We start from the raw sequence: 21,559 nt of genomic DNA, 5'->3' as shown, positions 1-21,559 counted from the left end.
GTCCTTCTTCTCCTCCACCCAATGAAGTCATAAATATTGCTGTTTATTTTTAAATTGTATATTTTAACAAAAGTGGACAGGGAAAGAAAAGCAGCATTGGGTTTAATGCTGCTATCTTTGATTTTTAAAATGGATCCTGATGGTGAGACTGTTTTGTTTAATGGGAAGGCACAGTTTTACAAAATGTCCACTCCTGTGATCTCTCTGACCTTTATGTCCTTGTGGGAATGTTTGTCTAAACTCAGCCCTTTCAGAGGCTGTGTCTTTTAAAGCAAAACCAACAAACTTTTTGTCTTGTCAATTAAAATAAAGGCAGTAAAACTCAGGCCAGAATTTTCTTCTAAGTCTTTTTCCCTCCTTCCCCTCAATTTCCCCCCCCCTCCCACCACCCCCGAAAGGACTGATTTATGCTGGATATCATCCACAGGCACTGGGCGGTCTCTGGTGCCTCATTAAGAAGACAGCACTCGTGTGAGCCTGGACCATGAGTGTTGCCAGGCTGTCTGACCTGTGGGGGGCATTGCAGTCGAGCCCTCCCTCTGTCCTTGCCCGACATCTGTGTGTGTGCAGTCCCTAGCAAAGGCTTGCTGGATATCGATCAGGAGAGGGAAACCCTGGCTGGCTGATTCTTGTTTTGGCCTTCCCCAGCACAGGAGAGCTGAAAAAACAGGGAAAGAACATGCATTTATATAGTGCCTTTCACACCCTCGGGAAGAAAGCAGAACAATTGACAGCCAATGAATTATTTCTGAAGTGTAGTCGCTGTTCTTTTTCTTGAAGGCAAATTTTGCAGAGTCCTTGCTGCCACTCAGTTGAAATCAGCTGACCAGAGGGATCAAACCCAGAAGCTGTCTGCTCAGTGCGACCTTGTATCGCAGTGGGCAGCACACTTACCCACGGAGTCACGGGAGGCAGTACTGTCTTTATCAGCACAGGAACTGACAGTGACTTTATCAGTGGGGCTGAGGAGGAGTTACTCAGCACAACAACAACTTGCATTTATATGGTGCCTTTGATATAGTAAAACATCACAGGAGCATAATCAGACAAATTTGACACCGAGCCACAAAAAGAGATATTAGGACAGGTGACCAAACACTTGATCAAAGAGGTAGGTTTTAAGAAGCGACTTAATGGAGGATAGAGAGGCGGAGAGGTTTATGGAGGGAATTCCAGAACTTAGGGCTTAGGCAGCTGAAGGCACGGCCACCAATGGTGGAGCGATGAAAATCGAGGATGCGCAAGAGGCAAGAATTGGAGGAGTGCAGAGATCTCGGAGGGTTGGAGGGCTGGAGGAGGTTACAGAGATCGGGAGGGGCGAGGCCATGCAGGGATTTGAACACACGAATTTTCAATTTGAGGTGTGGCTGGACCGGGAGCCAATGTAGGTCAGTGAGCACAGGGGTGATGGGTGAAGAACAGCCTGAAGGAGCTGAGCTGTGCTGCGTTCCTAATGACAGAGGCCATTCTGACCCTGGAGGTGCTTCCACCATCTGGTCATTTCAACAGTGAGTGTGTGAAACCAACTCCCTCATGTTGTCGGGCTCCATAATCCCTTGAACATAGTCCTACCCGCTTCCCAATCACCAGCGTTAAAACTAAACCTACGCAGAAACAACCAACCAATGTTCCAGAAAACGGTTGTCATTTTGCAGGATTTGATTTTTAAAAAGGATCCTGAATGTCTTGACGAGGAGATTTGTATTTACTCCTGCCTTTGTTAGTTTGATTATTGACGCAGTGCTGAATTGCTTGGTTATGTGTTTTTAATTAAAGTTACTGTAAGGAGGGTGACATGATCTGGTGGTAATGACCTGATCGCCTCTCAGAGTTGTACACAATTACCAGGCACTAACCGCAGTGGTTTTGCTGCTAATCAAAAACAAGAGGTTGCTTCCTCCCCGCGGATCAGTTACACGCTACAGAATTAATGGCATCCCTCAGCTCCCTGAGGCTAGCAGTGTTATTGGGTTACTGGAGCTGAGTGTGAAGGACACAGATCAGCGTTTGTGTATTCCCGGAGAGATGCTCACCCCAGCAAAACAGGGTTTTACACACACACACAGTGTATATATGCAGATACATAATATAAGACAACACCAGTTTGAAATGCAACCTACAGTGTTTCCGGTGACGTCTTCATGTGTCTGTGACCACCAACCTTGCAGTTCTTGGGTTGTCCTGGCTTTGAGATAGGAGCCAGTGTCGCTTGGTCTTGGGTGCCCCTCCCGTCCCGTGCCATCCCGTCCCCCGCCGAGTGCCACAGAACCATCTCAAAGTCCATTCACTTCGATGGGAGCACCTACCTGAGGGACAATCCAGACCTTGAAAGAAAGCCCTTGGCGAGGTGGCGGTGCTCCATATTCTGCTAGCAGAGAGTTTTCTGACTGTTTCTCCAGACAGTCCAAAGTGCTGGCCGCTATTAAATAGGAACATAGGAACAGGAGTAGGCCATTCAATTAGATCATGGCTCATCTGTACCATAACTCCATTTACCCATTTGATCTATATGTCTTGATACCCATACCTAATAAAAATCTATCGATCTCAGTCTTGAAAATTTCAGCTAAGCCCCAACATCCACAGCCTTTTTGGGGAGAGACTTCAAGATTTCCCCTACCCTTTGTGTGAAAAGGTGCTTCCTGAAATCACCCCTGAATGGCCTAGCTCTGATTCTAAGATTGTGCCTCCTTGTTCTGGAGTCCCCACCAGAAGAAATAGCTTCTCTGTAACTACCCTATCGAATCCTTTTAACATTTAAACACCTTGATCAAATCACCTTTCAATCTCCTAAACTTAAAGGAATACAAGCCAAGTTTATGCAACCTGCCCTTTTGCATTACAGTATTCCCATCCTGCTATTTGAGATCATGCAGATTTGTCAATATTGTCAAGAATACACAGGAGCTCTCTTCTCAATGGTCCTGCCCTTCTTTGTGTGTGTACCTTCGGAAAATACACTGGCTGGTTCCCTTTCACCTCTGGAACTCAGGTTTGAATCTAGGCTAGACAGATAGGATCGGAAGATGAGTGCGGTGAGGAAAGCGAGGATCAGTGCGGGTGAGGAAGGTGAGAATCGGAAGATGAGTGTGGGTGAGGAAGGCGAAGATGAGTGCGGGTGAGGAAGATGCGGATCAGTGCGGTGAGGATCAGGGAGGGCGAGGAAGGCGAAGATGAGTGCGGGCGAGGAAGGCGAAGATGAGTGCGGGCGAGGATCGGTGCGGGCGAGGATCAGTGTGGTGAGGATCGGTGCGGGCGAGGATCAGTGCGGTGAGGATCGGTGCGGGCGAGGATCAGTGTGGTGAGGATCGGTGCGGGCGAGGATCAGTGCGGTGAGGATCGGTGCGGGCGAGGAGCAGTGTGGTGAGGATCGGTGCGGGCGAGGAGCAGTGTGGTGAGGATCGGTGCGGGCGAGGATCAGTGTGGTGAGGATCGGTGCGGGCGAGGAGCAGTGTGGTGAGGATCGGTGCGGGCGAGGATCAGTGTGGTGAGGATCGGTGCGGGCGAGGATCAGTGTGGTGAGGATCGGTGCGGGCGAGGATCAGTGTGGTGAGGATCGGTGCGGGCGAGGATCAGTGTGGTGAGGATCGGTGCGGGCGAGGAGCAGTGTGGTGAGGATCAGTGCGGGCGAGGATCAGTGTGGTGAGGATCGGTGCGGGCGAGGAGCAGTGTGGTGAGGATCGGTGCGGGCGAGGAGCAGTGTGGTGAGGATCAGTGCGGGCGAGGATCAGTGCGGGCGAGGATCAGTGCGGGTGAGGAAGGCGAGGATCAGTGCGGGTGAGGAAGGCGAGGATCAGTGCGGGTGAGGAAGGCGAGGATCAGTGCGGGTGAGGAAGGCGAGGATCAGTGCGGGTGAGGAAGGCGAGGATCAGTGCGGGTGAGGAGGGCGAGGATCAGTGCGGGCGAGGATCAGTGCGGACGAGGAAGGCGAGGATCAGTGCGGGCGAGGATCAGTGCGGGCGAGGATCAGTGCGGACGAGGATCAGTGCGGACGAGGAAGGCGAGGATCAGTGCGGGCGAGGATCAGTGCGGGCGAGGATCAGTGCGGACGAGGAAGGCGAGGATCAGTGCGGGCGAGGATCAGTGCGGACGAGGAAGGCGAGGATCAGTGCGGACGAGGAAGGCGAGGATCAGTGCGGACGAGGAAGGCGAGGATCAGTGCGGGCGAGGATCAGTGCGGGCGAGGAAGGCGAGGATCAGTGCGGACGAGGAAGGCGAGGATCAGTGCGGGCGAGGATCAGTGCGGGTCAAGAAGGCTCTCCTAACCTGTCCATCCAGGAAAAACCCACAGTTCTTCTCCCATCCTTAGTATGAAACTCTTAAAAGATTCAAAGGTTTCTGTCTCCATCACCCTATCCAGAAGTTCATTTTGCATGTTGATTGATTGATTGTTTTGTGAATAACATTCTGACACTGGTCCTACAATTCCCTTTCATCAGTTTGAACCTGTGTGCTCTTTGGGTCATTTAAGAGGTGGTTAGATGTCATGTTGGGGTTGACTATAGTGTATTATTTAAATGGATAAGCTAAGATGGGCCAAATGGCCATCATCGTTCTTATCCGTGTCTATTTTGTGATCGCACCAGTTCAGGATAGATTGAAACGCAGGTCACAGAGATGAAGAATGGTGATAACCCACATCCACCACCATCAAATTATTAGTTTCTTGCTGTCAAAGTTTACCTCGAAGCACTGCTCTGGATTTGCCTTTTCTGTACTGTTTAGTATATTCTTTGCCACTATGAATGTCGGTTTGGGGCATTCTCGACAAAGTTCCTGTTGGAGAGGGGAAGCTTCCAAACATTTCGTATACAATCTGAGATGTTGATAGTGATACTGGGTGCGTAAAGTGTTTACTGCCCAGCACTGACAGCTGTCACCTCAATGCGATTTCAGAGCGATTCTGAACAGGTTGGCCATTTTGCTTTGAGAAAATGATTGAAATGGCACTCCTCTCCATTTTAAAATGTTTTGTGCTTTGAAACATGGCCATTAAATTCACTTGGTACACTACTGCACGTTGCCCTGGCGACGGATCACATGACCAGAATGGCTCCCCCCCCCCCCCCCCCATTTTGAGCAGGGCCACTCAAGGACCAATAAGTGAGCTGCTGTTTATTTGATGGGTGGTGGTGGCGGGGGGGCAACCTTCACGAGTGAGCATCTGACACGAGAAAACGCTTTATTCATCCACAGCTGCTGCTGACGGACCGAGCACTGTCAGCTACTTTGGTCTAAACCAACCCCCCATCGATCTAAATCATTGCAAATCCCCTGACGTGTACAGAGCCTTGGGCAATCCATTCCTCCCATATTCGCCATCCATCTGGAAGGAGATAATGTGAACAGCCAGCAGATAGTCAGCTCTCATTAGCAGTCCCGGGACTTTAATAAGATTAGGATACGATGCTGTGAAATGGGACATCCTGCTTCTCTCTGTCAGAGTGCAAGGCTCAATCTGCTGGAGGGATCTTCACTGTGTGTGTGTGGGGGAGGGGTGGTGTGGTGTGTGTGTCTTTCCCTCCCCCGATCCTCTTTGTGCACGAGCTGTGCTATGGTGGTCATCATCATTCAGAGACTGTGGGGGGGAGGAGATTCCTTACAAGAAAGGATGAGAGACGGAGGTGGGTTGGGGGAGGGGTGCAGAACATTCATTTCCTGTCGCATTGGTGCATCCCATGGAGCCTTGGGCTACAAATGCATTTAAATCCACGTTCCTATTAATTTGCATATAACTTGGCTTCCTCAGACTAACCGATCGTGGCGTTCTGATTGAGGATTTATCCAGCCCTGTCCAAACCTCCAGGCCCACAGAATTCAAACTGGAAAAACCAGCAAATAAGAAATTCAATAAGGATTGCTTTGCCTGGATATAGCGGCAGGAGATGGGGCCCACTGGCTACTGTTTGGAGCTGTGAAGGAAGGGCCACATGTAAAACTTATAGTTAAAACAAAAAATTCCACTCGCGTCACCTGCTTTTTTTTAGGATAGTTTTTCACCCCTTCCTCTAACTTTGAGGATATCATATCATCCCCAGCATTTCCAGAGCTCCTGTCTATTTATTCCATCGCGTAGTACTAGCTCATCCCGTCCCCCCCTCCTCTCCTGAAGGCGCTGGCTCTTACTGGTGAGCCGTTCTATGGCTCTACCCTCGTACATCGTTCTTCATACCTGATGGTGAAATTCGCTGGACAGGCATAATTCACCATCATCAAACGGGAAGCAATAGGGAAAAAATATGCGGGAAGGGTAAGGTTGGGAGATATGAAAGAGCAGGACACACAACTCCAATTTTGAACCCCTCCCCTCAAAAGATGCCACTCAAAAGAACACATGCAGATTTTGGCACCTACGGGCTTGGTACTTGGGTTGTGTTAGTGCCTGAGTACTGTATGTTCCAGCAGGACAGGAGGTGCAGATCACTGAGCCACTTCTCCCTAATTACCAACCAGCTGAGTTTAATGAGTCATGCTTAACAGCCCCAGTATCCTGTGTGGTGTACCTGGCCTGTGGGTTCTGCGGCAGGGAAATCCAGAATGGAAGAAGCCTATCGATAAACCAGGAGCCATTCCAACAAAACGGCAGAAGGAGGAGGAGAGCTTTGTGTGGCCGCATTATTAACAAGGGAGATCTAGATAATGTGTTTTCAATCCAGTGTGGTTGTAATATGTTTTGGCGTGTTGTAGTGAGGAGCATTCTCCACTCTCGGTAATGTCGGGTTATAACGGGTTATTAATGGTAACCTCTCGGCACCACGCTACTGAAGGGTGGTGCCGAGAGGTTACCATGTCCTCCCCACTCCCCCAGCTAGGTTGATAAAGGGCAACTCGTAGAACTGTCCTACAGAATACCTTTGCTGTTCGCTCTCCGGCTTGACCACACTGGTGCTTCTGTGTTTTGTGTGACCGAGCACAGAGCAGCTGCTCAAACTCTTTGGGGTACAGATTCACGAATCACCACAGTACCTCACCCCGAGTGGCCATTCTTATGTCAGCTCAATGAGTGTCGACAGGCTGTTCTCCATTGGAGGCGTCACGGCCTCGCCTCAGCTGCCCTCGTTGGCGTGTAGTTCCCATCCATCCGGAGGGGGACCCCCAGCTGATTCTTTCCCCTTCCTAGTCCAGGACACTGGGACTCCCAACAAAAGTCAACTAAATTAGAGTTAGACCTGGGACCTGTATGGCTCAGTAACACATTGACCCAGTGAGCTGTCGGGGATGGGGGGGGGGTTGGGGATTGCTGGTGTCGGGTACAAAGGCCCAGGTCGTTATCTGGGAGGGTTTTCTTCCGATGCTGTGATAACTGTAGTGAAGAGGCAAGAGGTCCTAATGGTGAACTTTTTCAATTTTCAGAGCATGCTCAGCCTTCTCGATAGATTATGTTAGTGCGACACAATCGGGAATCACAACACAAGACACGGAACATCAGACGACTGCTACTATTGAGGGCAGTGTGTTTTCTCCCATTTAGTAGTAATTCAGCAGGCATGTTATATAGATTATTGGATACCTGGTTTAGAAGATGGAATCTAATTGGGGGGAGGAGAAATCAGAGGTGTTCAATAGAAAGACTTGAATATAGCGCCTTTCATGACCTCAGGATGTCCCAAAGTGCTTCACAGCCAATGAAGTACTTTTGAAGTGTATTCACTGTTGTAATGTAGGAATATAGATATCTGGGACTGATGATGTAATTAATAGGTGCAGACAACTGTGAACTGGGCAGGTGGAGGTGTGGTCTGGAGGGCACATGGCTTCTTGGTCTGAATGCACTAGCTCGTCTCAGTGAAGTGAAAACACATCAAATTTTTAGCGAACTTCGTAGGTGTTGCCTCCTCAGTCGCTGGATTCCTGTCTGAATGAAGGCTTGAAGTCTTTGTGTTTCATTTGGTTCTGCGTGAAATGATGCTTCACATCAGTAACTTCGAGCTTCACGGGGTTCCCTCCACGGCTCAGGTTTCCAGGTGTGGAACTGGCTCACCACGGACTAGGAACGTCCTGGGTTTGATTTCTGTCAGGGTAACGATAGTGGCACTGAGGTTAATCTCAGGGGTGGGGACATTCAGCCCACGGTTCCTGCTACAGACTGATTGAAGTGACCCCTACTGATCAGTGAATGTCAGATGAAGTTGGGGGAGGAGGAGGAGACGGGGGTTGGCTGTAATGCCCTCCAAGGTTGTATAGCTTGTTAACAATCAATGCCTAGGCGAGGTACTGGAGGGAACCCGTTGTCAGTGGAGCAGTAGCTCAGGAAGAATCAAAAGCGAGGAAAAGCTGACGCAATAATCTGACCCCAATATTGAATGGTGTAATATGAGGGGAAGGCGAATCATATGATGCCGTCCCCCCCCCCCCCCCCCCCCCCATCATTTACGCCAATGCTGGTGTTGGCCTCATAGAGAGAAGGGATGTCCAGAAGGTGTAATGATGCTTGGTGTAACTTCAGTAACTGGCATTACAGGGCATCTGTTTGATTCCAGGTCAATCTGGAAAATCGGGCAGGAAACCCGTCCCACTGGCTCCCTGCCATGTCATCGCCACTTCTGGAATTTTCTGCCGCAGGGTGACGGCTGTGGTTGAGTGTACCTGCCCAAAGCGGGCGGCAAAAGACCCACTCCCATCGCAGGGCGTACCCCCAGTCATTGCCAGGCATCCAGCATGGTAGCAGGCCTTTCAATTTGGAAAAAAGGTCCCTTCCCCTGTCCAGGAGCGCAATTAATCGCAGGGCAATCGGCTGCATGAGGGCACCCTGCCAAGATTTAAAAAACTATATGAAGAAGCTCGGTCTTCCTGCCCCCTGCGGGCACTGACACCCCCTCACCGACTGCCCCTTGCGGGCACTGACACCCCTCCCCCCGCCCCCCCCCCCCTCACCGACTGCCCCCTGTGGGCACTGACACCCCCTCCCCCTCCCCCCCTCTCACCGACTGTCCTCTGCGGGCACTGACACCCCCTCCCCCTCTCACCGACTGTCCCCTGCGGGCACTGACCCCCTCTCACCAATCGACCACTGACCCTGCCCGCCCCCGCCCCCCCCCCCCTTCAACCACCGCCCCTGCGGGAATTGTCCCCCCCCTCGTTGACTTCCTGCCAAAGCAGAAGCATCGCTGTAAAACTGTCCACGCTGAGCCTTGTTGCAGCAGTCTGGCAGAATCAGCAGCAGGGTGTCGGTCCAATTCCGCCTTTTCTGGGTTTTTAAAAAGTGACAGAATTACTTTATGATGCCGCGACGATGGGGTTGTTTTATTTACGGGTTCATGTGAGGCTTCTGTGTACCGGGAACTCCATGGCGATGCTGGTGACAGCTCAATCCAAAAAGGGGCACATTTTGATGCTCGAGTGTTTTTGTAGCCCTTTTTTTGAGGGATTTCCTTAGTGCTGAGCAAGGCGATCGAGGCCCTTTGTATGACTCCCATTTTGGAGCCGCCTTTGAATGCAGGCTGTTAATAGGAATTCTCCAAGACTCTTGTCATGGCAACTAAAAATAGCCCAACAAGAGAATGACTCAAGTATTGAGAGCCGGAGCCCTGGCGTTTGAAAGACTATTAGCACCAGTGCGGATTGACACTTTGTTCTTGAACTGTGGCCTTTTCTCATTCCTTTAAAACACACAGCCCCCTGTGTACGGTGGTGTTGCGACGGCAGTGGTCCTAGTCCCTCAACGGCCTTTCTTCCCGCCTCGGCTTTGCAATTGACGGGCTGTTCAACTACATGGGGCATCTGCAGCCGATCCTATTCCTGTTCCTGTTCCCGCAGTCCACGCACTTCAATGTGCAGCGAGGAGTCACTCGGACAACTATTGCGGGCCGGTTAGGCCAACCGTGGTGCCTCCACTGCCACCCCAAGCTGAGCTCAGCCAATGCAGCACAGGCCCGGAATCAAACCTCGTCTGAATGGTTCAGGAGCACATCATGGAGTGCGATTATCAGCTTACCCTTTGGTGGTTGTGGGGGTGGGGGGGGGCGATTTGTGTGCAGATAATTTACGCTGGGAATTTCCTTGCGGCTTCTCCCGTTCCGCCGGTGTAATTTTGGCGGGAATGTCAGTGCCGTTACACCAGTGCACTGAGGCACCCATCCAACAGGGACTTGGTCAGGGCTAATCAAATGGAACCACCATTGTCAGCCACAGTTCAGGAACTAAGTGGCAGTCCATGCCTTTCAAACACTAGTGTCCCAGCTCTCACTACTAGAGCCATTCTCTCGTCTCCAATTCTGGACTCTTGCGCATCCCCGATTTCCTTCGCCCCACCATTGGCGGCCATGCCTTCAGCCATCTAGGAATTCTTTCTCTAAACCTCTCCGCCTCTCTCTTCTCCTTTAAGACTCCTTAAAACCTACCTGTTTGACCAAGCTTTTGGTCATCTCTCTGAATATCTCCTACTTTGACTCGGTGTCAATTTCCTAGTCTGATTGCACTCCTGTGAAGCTCCTTGGGATGTTTTATTATATTAAAGACCCTATATAAATACACCGTTGTTTTATCTTTTGGTTGCCATGAGCTTTGGTAAAGAACTGGACTCCAACCCAGAGGTACACAATTCTAATCCCAACCTTAATGGTCTCTTGAATTCCATGGCTCCCTGTACCAAGTTTGGCTGATAGTCAACCAAGTGACAATGGAGAGCCCGTCGTGGGCTGGACCATTACATGTCGGGTGCAGGAAAGTAAATTGGCTGACAGGTTTATCCTAGGCCCTTGGCAAAGCTGGCAAGGCCGGCATTTATTGCCCATCCCCAGGCGTTGGTGGGCCTACTTCTTGAACCGCTGCCATCCTTGTGGGGATCTTCCTGCCACTGTTCACGCTTCCTATTGCCCAACGCAGAACCTTACAGCCTAGGCTAAAAAGATCCCACCTGGAGGAGGATAATAGAGAGACAAGAAGGGAGTGAAAGTGAATATAAACAGGAGGGAACAGGGAAAGTCCTTTTTCAATCCCTCATCTTTGCGGAGTTAACTGATTTTAGCCAGGGCAACAATGGGAGGGGAAAGAGAAACACTCCAATTGGCCTCAGGGTCCCTGGGTTAGGGAGAGAAAGAGCCAGCCATGGTTGATTGCTATCCAGTGACTCCTGCTGGAAAGTGTGGATGTTGGGTTAGGACAGGATCGGACTTGTTAGTGTTGCCTCGTAACACAATTAATGGCTAGTTGTGAGAGGTACAGGAGGTCTGCTGGCATCCATGGAACCATACCCCAGCATGAGTCAGCAGAAGTTGAGGAGAAAGAAAAACACACCATTATGTTAGTGGAGGAGCAGGCACGAATGAACAGGCCCGGTCTGGTTCATTGTCCTTGAAGGAGCCTCACTGGTTGCTACGGGGACCAGAGGCCAGGGGTCATGCTCTTTGCTCCCTAAATGTTTGATTGACTGCTGTAGGGTTTAATAATGCAGCTGTAATTTTTTTTCTCTTTATCATCGTCCTTTTGGCTGGAAAATTGAAGCTGACATTTAAAAAGGGCATATTACACCGTGGCGGTAATGAAAGAAGGCTTGCATGTATTGTGCCGTGGGATGGAGGTTGTGCCAGTGGAGTGAAAGGACAAAGCCGATGGGCCAAGTCCTTTAATGTAGCTGCCTGTCTTCAGTTCCGTGGTTTGCTACGTACATAAGATTATTACTGCTGGTTGATTCCATCTTTCCTCTTTTATCTTGGGACAAAATTGGATTTTTTTTTTTACTTCCAGTGAATGAATTCTGAGGCCTTCAGTTCAAACCCCAACCTCAGTAAGATGTTTGGACCAATAATTGTTGCCCTACTGCTACAGTGTGGGTGGGCTGCTTGCCCTTCCCCCCCCCCCCCCCCCCCCCCTGCCCCCCACCTCCTCTGGTTGCTGATGCTACTGGGTATGGAGCGCTGGAAAGAGGGGGGGAAGCTGCTTTTCTTGTGGGTGGTGAGAGGAAATCTAGTTTTGATTTTGACTTGAGGATGTTGTTCTGTCCTGATGATGTGCATTAGGAGATACCTCAATTTAATGCAGTGATGCCAGTTAATATGTATGGAAAGCCTTTGTGATGTGAGCAGATGGATTGCGATGAACTTCCGACAGGTAGAAGGTTATTACCAGATGGGGTGATTTATTTTTTTCTCCTAGGAACATAGTAATAGGAGGAGGCCATTCAGCCCCTCGAGCCTGTTCCACTGTTCAATTAGATCATGGCTGATCTGTATTTTAACTCCATCTACCTGCCTTGGTTCCATATCCCTTAATACCCTCGCCTAACAAAAATCTATTAATCTCAGTTTTTAAATTTTCAATTGACCCCCAGCCTCAACAGGGTTATGGTGGAGTGAGTTCCAGATTTCCACAACACTTTGTGTGAAGAAGTGCTTCCTGACACTGCCCCTGAATGGCCAAGCTCTAATTTTTTGCTGATGTCCCCTTGTATTGGACTCCCTGGCCAGCTTCCTCCTCTCCTGATGTTGTTGTCTCTTTGCTAGGGTGTGGTACCTGGCCCGTGAGGCAATCAATCGTCTGCGAGTCTCGACGGTTAGTGTCGCTCGCTCGACTGAGGCTGTGAGGAGGGTTCGCAGTAGGACTGTGATCCGCTTCTCGTCCAATGTCCACATATGCACACGTCCAGCAAGGGGGCTACTGGACAGTGATCAGGAGCAGGAGTCGCTGGCTGACCTTTATTAATTTGTTTCCCTTTCCCCTCCCTCCCCACTTTGGAGACGAGCTTCCTGTCTGCCCTTTGGTTGCTCGAATGTGGCCAGAGCTGAGACCAAGACCAGCTGAAGACCTTTGCCCTTCAGTACTTTGCCTGCCCTCAGTCAACATGTGGTAGGGGAGGAAATGGTCAACTTAAAGAGGGGGCGAAAAACACCCAAAACAAAAAGGAGGGGGGGGGGGTGCCAAGTGGGGGGAATTTTTAAGTGCGGTGCTACATTCCAGCTTGAAATATTTCACTGCTAATGAGACTCCGAGGCTCGGCCATTCATTGTGAAAGAAAGTTAGCTGAGCATTAATTTGCCTGAATACCGTAAAAAACTTAACCAAGGGGACCGAGTTAGCAAAGTGGAACTTGGTTAACCAGAGTTAGAAGTGGAACCACTTTGCCGTTGCTAACTCAAACTGGTTACGTGCTGACCCAGCTGAAGTTGCAGCCTTAGTTCTCATCATTCTCAGAATATTGAAATACAAGTGCAGGTGGTGACTCGGCTCTTGCAGACTAGAGAGCTAAAGTGGAAGGTTTCTTTTTTGAAAAACCCTTTTGAGTTACAGAGAGAGAGAGCCCAATTCTCAGGCGCCAGTATCCAAACCCAGCTCGGCTAACAAAACCCTGCTTTCTGTGCCTGACCTCTTGAGTAAAGTGGATGTGTGTGCTTTTGCACTGCTGAGTAAGCTGTGAAGAATAAATCAGTCCTTGGGGACTGGGGAGGACAAACAGCTATGTAAATGCTTTCTCAGAGGAACAATCTCAGCCTTTCACGTTGTAAATGATTGCAGAATTATTCATGCAGGAGGTATTTTCTGGCAAGGAGCTGTTCCAGAGTGAGATCTGACCGATTATGGATTGTAGTATGTCCAATAATTGAGGGCAGAGCTATAATGAAAGTGAAGGTGCATGTTAATCTGTTAATTCGTTGGCAATTAATTTGGGTGCCAGGCACAGGTTTTATTTAACCCATAGCTCAGGAGGCGGCGAGGCCAATTGCACTCCATACCACAGCACCATTTGAGGCCAGCTAACTCACCACAGGCCAGGGACTGAGCCTCCCTGCTCTGTCGGAATCACAGAATGTTGCAGCATAGAGACAGTCCTTCCGACCCATCAAGTCTGTGTCAGTGTTCTAATTCTCTACTAAAAGTAATCTTGTGATGCTCAAGTTTGAGGGGATAATTTTATGGCTCACTGTTACGCTGGGTAGTGCATTGGCTAACTGAGCCAGCAGTCAGTCTCGCTTTATTTCTCTTTATCTTAATCATTGCATTTGTGTGTGGGTTGTTTTCTCTCTCACTGTCTGTCTGTCTGTCTGTCTGTTTCTGTCCGTCTTTATCACGTTCAGGGTCTTGCTCCATCTAGGCTCTCTCTCCTTCCTCTCTCTCCCCCAACTCTCTCTCTCTCTCTCTCTCTCTCCCCCAACTCTCGCTCTCTCTCCTTCCTCTCTCTCCTTCCTCTCTCTCCCCCAACTCTCGCTCTCTCTCTCTCCCCCAACTCTCGCTCTCTCTCTCTCCCCCAACTCTCGCTCTCTCTCTCTCTCTCCCCCAACTCTCGCTCTCTCTCTCTCTCTCCCCCAACTCTCGCTCTCTCTCTCTCTCTCTCTCTCTCTCTCTCTCTCCCCCAACTCTCGCTCTCTCTCTCTCTCTCTCTCTCTCTCCCCCAACTCTCGCGCTCTCTCTCTCTCGCTCTCCCCCAACTCTCGCTCTCTCTCTCTCTCTCCCCCAACTCTCGCGCTCTCTCTCTCTCCCCCAACTCTCTCTCTCTCTCTCTCCCAACTCTCGCTCTCTCTCTCTCTCCCCCAACTCTCGCTCTCTCTCTCTCTCCCCCAACTCTCTCTCTCTCTCTCTCCCAACTCTCGCTCTCTCTCTCTCTCTCTCTCTCTCCCCCAACTCTCGCTCTCTCTCTCTCTCCCCCAACTCTCTCTCTCTCTCTCTCCCAACTCTCGCTCTCTCTCTCTCTCTCTCTCCCCCAACTCTCTCTCTCTCTCTCTCTCCCCCAACTCTCGCTCTCTCTCTCTCTCCCCCAACTCTCTCTCTCTCTCTCTCCCAACTCTCGCTCTCTCTCTCTCAACTCTCGCTCTCTCTCCCCCAACTCTCGCGCTCTCTCTCTCTCTCTCCCCCAACTCTCGCTCTCTCTCTCTCTCTCTCTCCCCGAACTCTCACTCTCTCCCAACTGCTGCTTGTATGTGATAGGCCTTGTCTCCAGGGAAAATAGCATGGTTTGTTTTTCTTTAATGAAACCAAACAGGTTGAAGTATCAACCTGATGGTCAGCCCCGTGTCTGGTGTACAGAGTACCTGCAGTGGCGGTGCCCAGGAATGTCTGGTGTACAGAGTACCTGCAGTGGCGGTGCCAGGAATGTCTGGTGTACAGAGTACCTGCAGTGGCGGTGCCCTGGGATTTCTGGTGTACAGAGTACCTGCAGTGGCGGTGCCCTGGGATGTCTGGTGTACAGAGTACCTGCAGTGACGGTGCCCAGGAATGTCTGGTGTACAGAGTACCTGCAGTGACGGTGCCCAGGAATGTCTGGTGTACAGAGTACCTGCAGTGGCGGTGCCCAGGAATGTCTGGTGTACAGAGTACCTGCAGTGACGGTGCCCAGGAATGTCTGGTGTACAGAGTACCTGCAGTGACGGTGCCTGGAATGTCTGGTGTACAGAGTACCTGCAGTGGCGGTGCCCAGGAATGTCCACCCTCCTGTTGGTTGCAGAATCCGAGTGTTTATAAAGCTGCTGCTTTGTGTGGAAATCCTTGTGTAATTGAAAAAGAGCTTAACGCTGCTACATGCTGGCATTCTTTGTGGCTGACTCAGCCAGCGACACACGTGGTAAGGTGCAGCTTAGGCTGTGACGTGACGTCTATTTGCACAGCTTAGGCCCTTAAAAAGCAGGGATTGACTCAGATTCCGAGCAGGAAGACATTGGCAGAAGGAAAGGAAGGGAGGAAGTATAAATGCCAAACAGAGTAACGTGGTATTAAACCTCAAACCTCTTAAAGGGACATGGTCCTAATCCAAAGTAATAATGAGTTACTGATTAAGACCCTACAAGGTGTACAGTGCCATGCTTTCAAATGTTTGTCAGTGCCACTTGTCACAATGGTGCCCAGCAGGTGTGCAGGAGTCATCCGGGATAGCTCAGATTGCTTCTCAGTGTAACTCTTGCCGCGTGTGGAATCTCTTGGTTTGCCAGAAGCCTGTAGCACTAGGCCGCATCCTGCCAACACTTGCACTGCTAAAGCGGAGAGTGACCGCCACGTGGTTTGTAGGAATAAGTATCATTTAGCACATTCACACCTCCCTTTACTTTCTGTTTAAAAAAAACAGTGAAATTCAGCTCAGACCATGAAAAATTAAAATCAGACTGGTGCCGAGGATGGAAAGGCCAGTGCACTTGCCGTATCACCATTTACCCAGCTAAAAACAAGGAACCCATTGGATTCCTCACTCTAGAAATGTGGAGACAAGCACCCACCCCCCCCCCCCCCCCCCCCCTTCGCGATATTTCAGGGAACTTCAGCTCCTAACTGCATCATGCCCCATCGGAACAGTGCTAGGGCCATCCGTGCCCCCAAAACAAACATAACCAAACTCTGGCACTTCCGTTGGAAAGAGGGCAGTGAATCTAATGAAGTAGTTCCAGTGCCCGCCCCACAGAATATATTGTTAGAACATGCTTTTATCTTTGCTCTGACAGGTGGGGATGTTACATATCCGGCCTGGTGTTTGTCACCTGAGTCTTCTGTGGAGGAAAACCTAGTCAACAGCAACAACTTGCATTTATGTAGTGCATTTACCATAGTTAAACGTCCAATGGCGCTTCCAGCATACATCGGAAATAAGACAAGAGCCAGAAAAATGATCCATAGAATCTTTACAGCACAGAAGGAGGCCATTCGGCCCATCGAGCCTGTGCCAGCTCTTTTGTAAGAGAAATCCAGTTAGTCCCATTTCCCCGCTCTTTCCCCGTAGCCCTACACATTTTTTCTCTTCAAATATTTATCCAATTCCTTTTTGAAAGCCACGATTGAATCTGCTTCCACCACCCTTTCAGGCAGCGCATTCCAGATCATAACTACTCGCTGCGTAAAAAAGTTTTCCCTCAGGTCGCCTTTGTATCTTTTGCCAATCACCTTAAATCTGTGTCCTCTGGTTCTCGACCCTTCCAGGAACAGTTTCTCTTTATTTACTTTAACTAAACCCATCATGATTTTGAACACTTCTATCAAATCTCCTCTTAACCTTCTCTGCTCTAAGGCGAATAACCCCAGCTTCCCCAGTCTATCCATGTAACTGAAGTCTCTCATCCCTAGAACCATTCTAGGAAATCCTTTCTGCACCCTCTCTAAGGCCTTCACATCCTTATTAAAGTGCAGTGCCCAGAATAGGACACAATACTCCAGTTGTGGCCGAACCGGTGTTTTATAAAGGTTCAACATAACTTCCTTGCTTTTGTACTCAATGCCTCTATTTATAAAGCCCAGGATCCTGTATGCTTTTTTCACTGCTTTCTCAACCTGTCCTGCCACCTTCAAAGATTTGTGCACATAAACCCCCAGGTCTCTCTGTTCCTGCACCCCATTTAGAATTGTACCATTTAGATTATATTACTTCTCCTTGTTCTTCCTGCCAAAATGTATCACTTTGCACTTCTCTGCACATCTACCATGTGTCCGCCCATTCCACCAGCCTGTCCATGTCCTCTTGAAGTCTATCACTATCCTCCTCACTATTTACTACATTTCCAAGTTTTGTGTCATCTGCAAATTTTGAAATTGTGCCCTGTACACCCATGTCCAAGACATTATATATCAAAAAAAGTAGTGGTCCTAGTACCGACTGGTAGAGAACACCGCTATAGACGTTCCTCCAGGCCAAAAAACAACCGTTCACCATTACTCTCTACTATCACTTAGCCAATTTCGTATCAATGCTGCCTCTGCACCTTTTATTCCATGGGCTTCAATTTTGCTGACAAAATTATGTGGCACTTTATCAAACGCCTTTTGGAAATCCATATACACAACATCAACCGCATTGCCCTCATCATAGAGTCATAGAGAGTCATAGAGTTATACAGCACGGATAGAGGCCCTTCGGCCCATCGTGTCCGCGCCGGCCATCAGCCCTGTCTACTCTAATCGCATATTCCAGCATTTGGTCCGTAGCCTTGTATGCTATGGCATTTCAAGTGCTCATCCAAATGCTTCTTGAATGTTGTGAGGGTTCCTGCCTCCACAACCCTTTCAGGCAGTGAGTTCCAGACTCCAACCACCCTCTGGGTGAAAAAGCTCTTTCTCAAATCCCCTCTAAACCTCCCGCCTTTTACCTTGAATCTATGTCCCCTTGTTATAGAACCCTCAACGAAGGGAAAAAGCTCCTTAGTATCCATCCTATCTGTGCCCCTCATAATTTTGTACACCTCAATCATGTCCCCCCTCAGCCTCCTCTGCTCCAAGGAAAACAAACCCAATCTTCCCAGTCTCTCTTCATAGCTGAAGCGCTCCAGCCCTGGTAACATCCTGGTGAATCTCCTCTGCACCCTCTCCAAAGCGATCACATCCTTCCTGTAGTGTGGCGACCAGAACTGCACACAGTACTCCACAACCCTCTCTGTTACCTCATAAAAAAACTCAATCAAGTTAGTTAAACACAATTTGCTTTTAACAAATCCATGTTGGCTTTCCTTTATTAATCCGCACTTGTCCAAGTGAATGTTAATTTTGTCCCGTATTATTGTTTCTAAAAGCTTCCCCACCACTGAGGTTAAACTGACTGGCCTGTAGTTCCGGGTTTATCCTTAAACCCTTTTTTGAACAAGGGTGTAACATTTGCAATTCTCCAGTCCTCTGGCACCACCCCAATATCTAAGGAGGATTGGAAGATTATGGTCAGCAGCTCTGCAATTTCCATCCTTACTTTGCTCAGCAACCTAGGATGTATCCCATCCAGACCTGGTGCCTTGTCTACTTTAAGTACAGCTAGCCTTTCTAGTACCTCCTCTTTATTAATTTTCACCCCATCCAGTATCTCAACGACCTCCCCTTTTACTATGACTCTGGCAGCATCTTCTTCCTTGGTAAAGACAGACGCAAAGTACTCATTTAGTACCTCGGCCATGCCCTCTACCTCCATGCATAGATCCCCTTTTTGGTCCCTAATCGGCCCCACCCCTCCTCTTATTACCCGTTTGCTATTTATTTGCCTATAGAAGACTTTTGGATTCCCTTTTATGTTGGCTGTCAGTCTATTCTCATACTCTCTCTGCCCCTCTTATTTCCTTTTTCACTTCTCTGTACTTTCTATATCCTGGTTCTCACTTATATTATCAACCTGACATCTGTCATACTTTTCTACTTCATCTTACTCTCTCTCTATTTCGTCATTCAGGGAGCTCTGGCTTTGGTTGCTCTACCTTTCCCCCTCGTGGGAATGTACATGGACTGTACCCGAACCATCTCCTCTTTAAAGGCCGCCCATTGTTCGATTACAGTTTTGCCTGCCAATCTTTGATTCCAGTTTACCCAGGCCAGATCTGTTCTTAACCCACTGAAATTGGCCCTCCTCCAATTAAGTATTTTTACTTTAGATTGCTCCTTGTCCTATTCCATAACTAATCTAAACCTTATGATACTATGACCACTGTTCCCTAAATGTTCCCCCACTGACACTTGCTCCACTTGGCCCACCTCATTCCCCAGAGCCAGATCCAGCAATGCCTCCTGGGCTGGAAACGTACTGATCAAGAAAGTTCTCCTGAACACACTTCAGAAATTCCTCCCCCTCTTTGCCCTTTACACTTTTATTATCCCAGTCTATATTAGGATAGTTGAAGTCCCCCATTATCACTACTCTGTAGTTCTTGCACCTCTCTGCAATTTCCCTGCAAATTTCCTTCCTACTAGTTGGTGGCCTATAGAATACAACCAATTGTGTAATGGAATCTCTATTGTTTCTTAACTCTAACCAAATAGATTCTGTCCTTGACCCCTCCAGGACATCCTCTCTCTCCAGCACTGCAATATTCTCCTTAATCAATACTGCCAACCACCCCCCCAACTCCATTTTTTTTCCTTCCCTATCTTTCCTGAACACCTTGTATCCAGAAATATTTACTACCCAATCCTGCTGTTTTTTGAGCCAGGTCTCCGTTACCCCCACAACATCATATTCCCATGTGGCTATTTGCGCCCCCAGCTCACCAACCTTATTGACCATGCATCGTGCGTTTACACACATGCACTCTAAACCTATCTTAGACCTTCTCGTATTGTCTCTTAGTACAGTGTTAGGTGGGATCAGACTATCTCTTACCCTAGTGTTATCTAATCCTCTGTGCCCCTTGTTTCTCCTTTCTAATGCTACATCCTGTTGCCCATCCTCCTGCCAAATTAGTTTAAACCCTCCCCCACAGCACTAGCGAACCTTCCTCGTGAGGATGTTGGTCCCAGCTCTGTTGAGGTGCAACCCGTCCATCTTGAACAGGTCCCTCTTGCCCCAGAACTGGTCCCAATGCCCCAAGAATCTGAAGCCCTCCCTCCTGCGTCATGTCTCTAACCACACATTAACCTGCTTTATCTTCCTATTTCTGTACTCACTAGCATGTGGCACTGGGAGTAATCCAGATATTACTACCTTTTGAGGTCCTGCTTTTTAAGTTCCTCCCTAGCTCCTGAAAGTCTGACCGCAGGATCTCATCCCTTTTCCTTTCCTATGTCGTTGGTGCCCACATGGACCACGGCTTCTGGCTGCTCCCCTTCCCCCCCCGCAGAATGTTCTGCACCCTCTCCGTGATGTCCTTTACCCCCTGGCACTAGGGAGGCAACACACCACGCAGGACTTGTGTAGACGGTCACAGAAACACCTGTTTGTTCCCCTAACTATTGAATCCCCTATCACTACTGCATTTCTACACTTCGCTGTGCCCCCCCTGTGCCATCCTTTGCCCCATGGTGCCGTGCTCAGGACTGCTCTCCTTCGAGGTGTCGTCACCCTCACTGGTATTCAATGCTGAATACTAGTTTGAGGGTGCCACACGCCCAGAAGATTCCTGCACTGCCTGCCTCTTCCTACCCTTTCAGATGGCCACCCACTTGCTATCCTGAACTCTGTGGCTGCGGGGCGACCACCTCCTGGAATGTACGGTCCAGGAAACCTTCAGCCTCCCTTATGCTCTGCAGTGACTCCAGCTGCCCCTCAAGCTCAGAAACCCTCAGCTTGAGCTCAAGCAACTGGAGGCATTTCCTGCTCATGTGGCGCTCCGGGAAACATGAAGCATGTACGGTGGTATCAGTGAACCAAGCATGCCTCAACACACGGGTTCCTTTTAGTTTTCCAGCTCCTTCCCCACCTTTTGCCTGCCCCCCACTTCTTCCCCCCCTCCCCCCTTTTTTTGGCCAATTTTTTCTCCTGAAGGCATTGGCTCCTTTCTGGATAAAGCATTCTGGAACCTTGCCAGTGCACCCATTCTTTCTCTGTGAGCCTTTACAGTGAGTGAGGACAGGCTATTCAACTGTGGGGACATCACAACTGAACCATCCAGAATTGCGTCTTGGGAACATTTTACTATGTTTTAAAGGCGTTATATAAATGCAGGTTGCTGTTGTCATTCACTTTGTAGCAGGGGGCACTGTTTGGCGATTGGGGGGGGGTGGTGGTGGGCGGCAAACCTGGCTGATTTCCCGCCCCCTCCCCAAACCCAACGTTGGTGACACTGAGATCAGACAATGCACCGTAGACCAACGATTGAACCCGGGACACTCCTCGTCTGTACGGTTCACCTACTCGCTGAGCCGCTGCCTTGACTAATAGGAAAGGTTCCGCTGACCATACTGCGGCCTTTGCAGATGCTGCTTTTTCCACACTATAAAGGGAGACCCGTGTGAGTTTATATTTCAG

General features: G+C 49.3%; 1 protein-coding gene across 2 annotated transcripts in view; it reads left to right on the top strand.

Annotated features, from left to right (window-relative positions):
* LOC137342031 (RNA-binding protein Musashi homolog 1-like) overlaps positions 1-21,559 on the top strand; it is a 181,202-nt gene that overhangs the window by 103,955 nt on the left and 55,688 nt on the right. The window lies entirely within an intron of this gene.

Source organism: Heptranchias perlo, chromosome 25 (genome assembly GCF_035084215.1).
Source record: "Heptranchias perlo isolate sHepPer1 chromosome 25, sHepPer1.hap1, whole genome shotgun sequence".
NCBI lineage: Eukaryota > Metazoa > Chordata > Chondrichthyes > Hexanchiformes > Hexanchidae > Heptranchias > Heptranchias perlo.
This window is presented reverse-complemented; position numbering and strand designations above follow the sequence as displayed.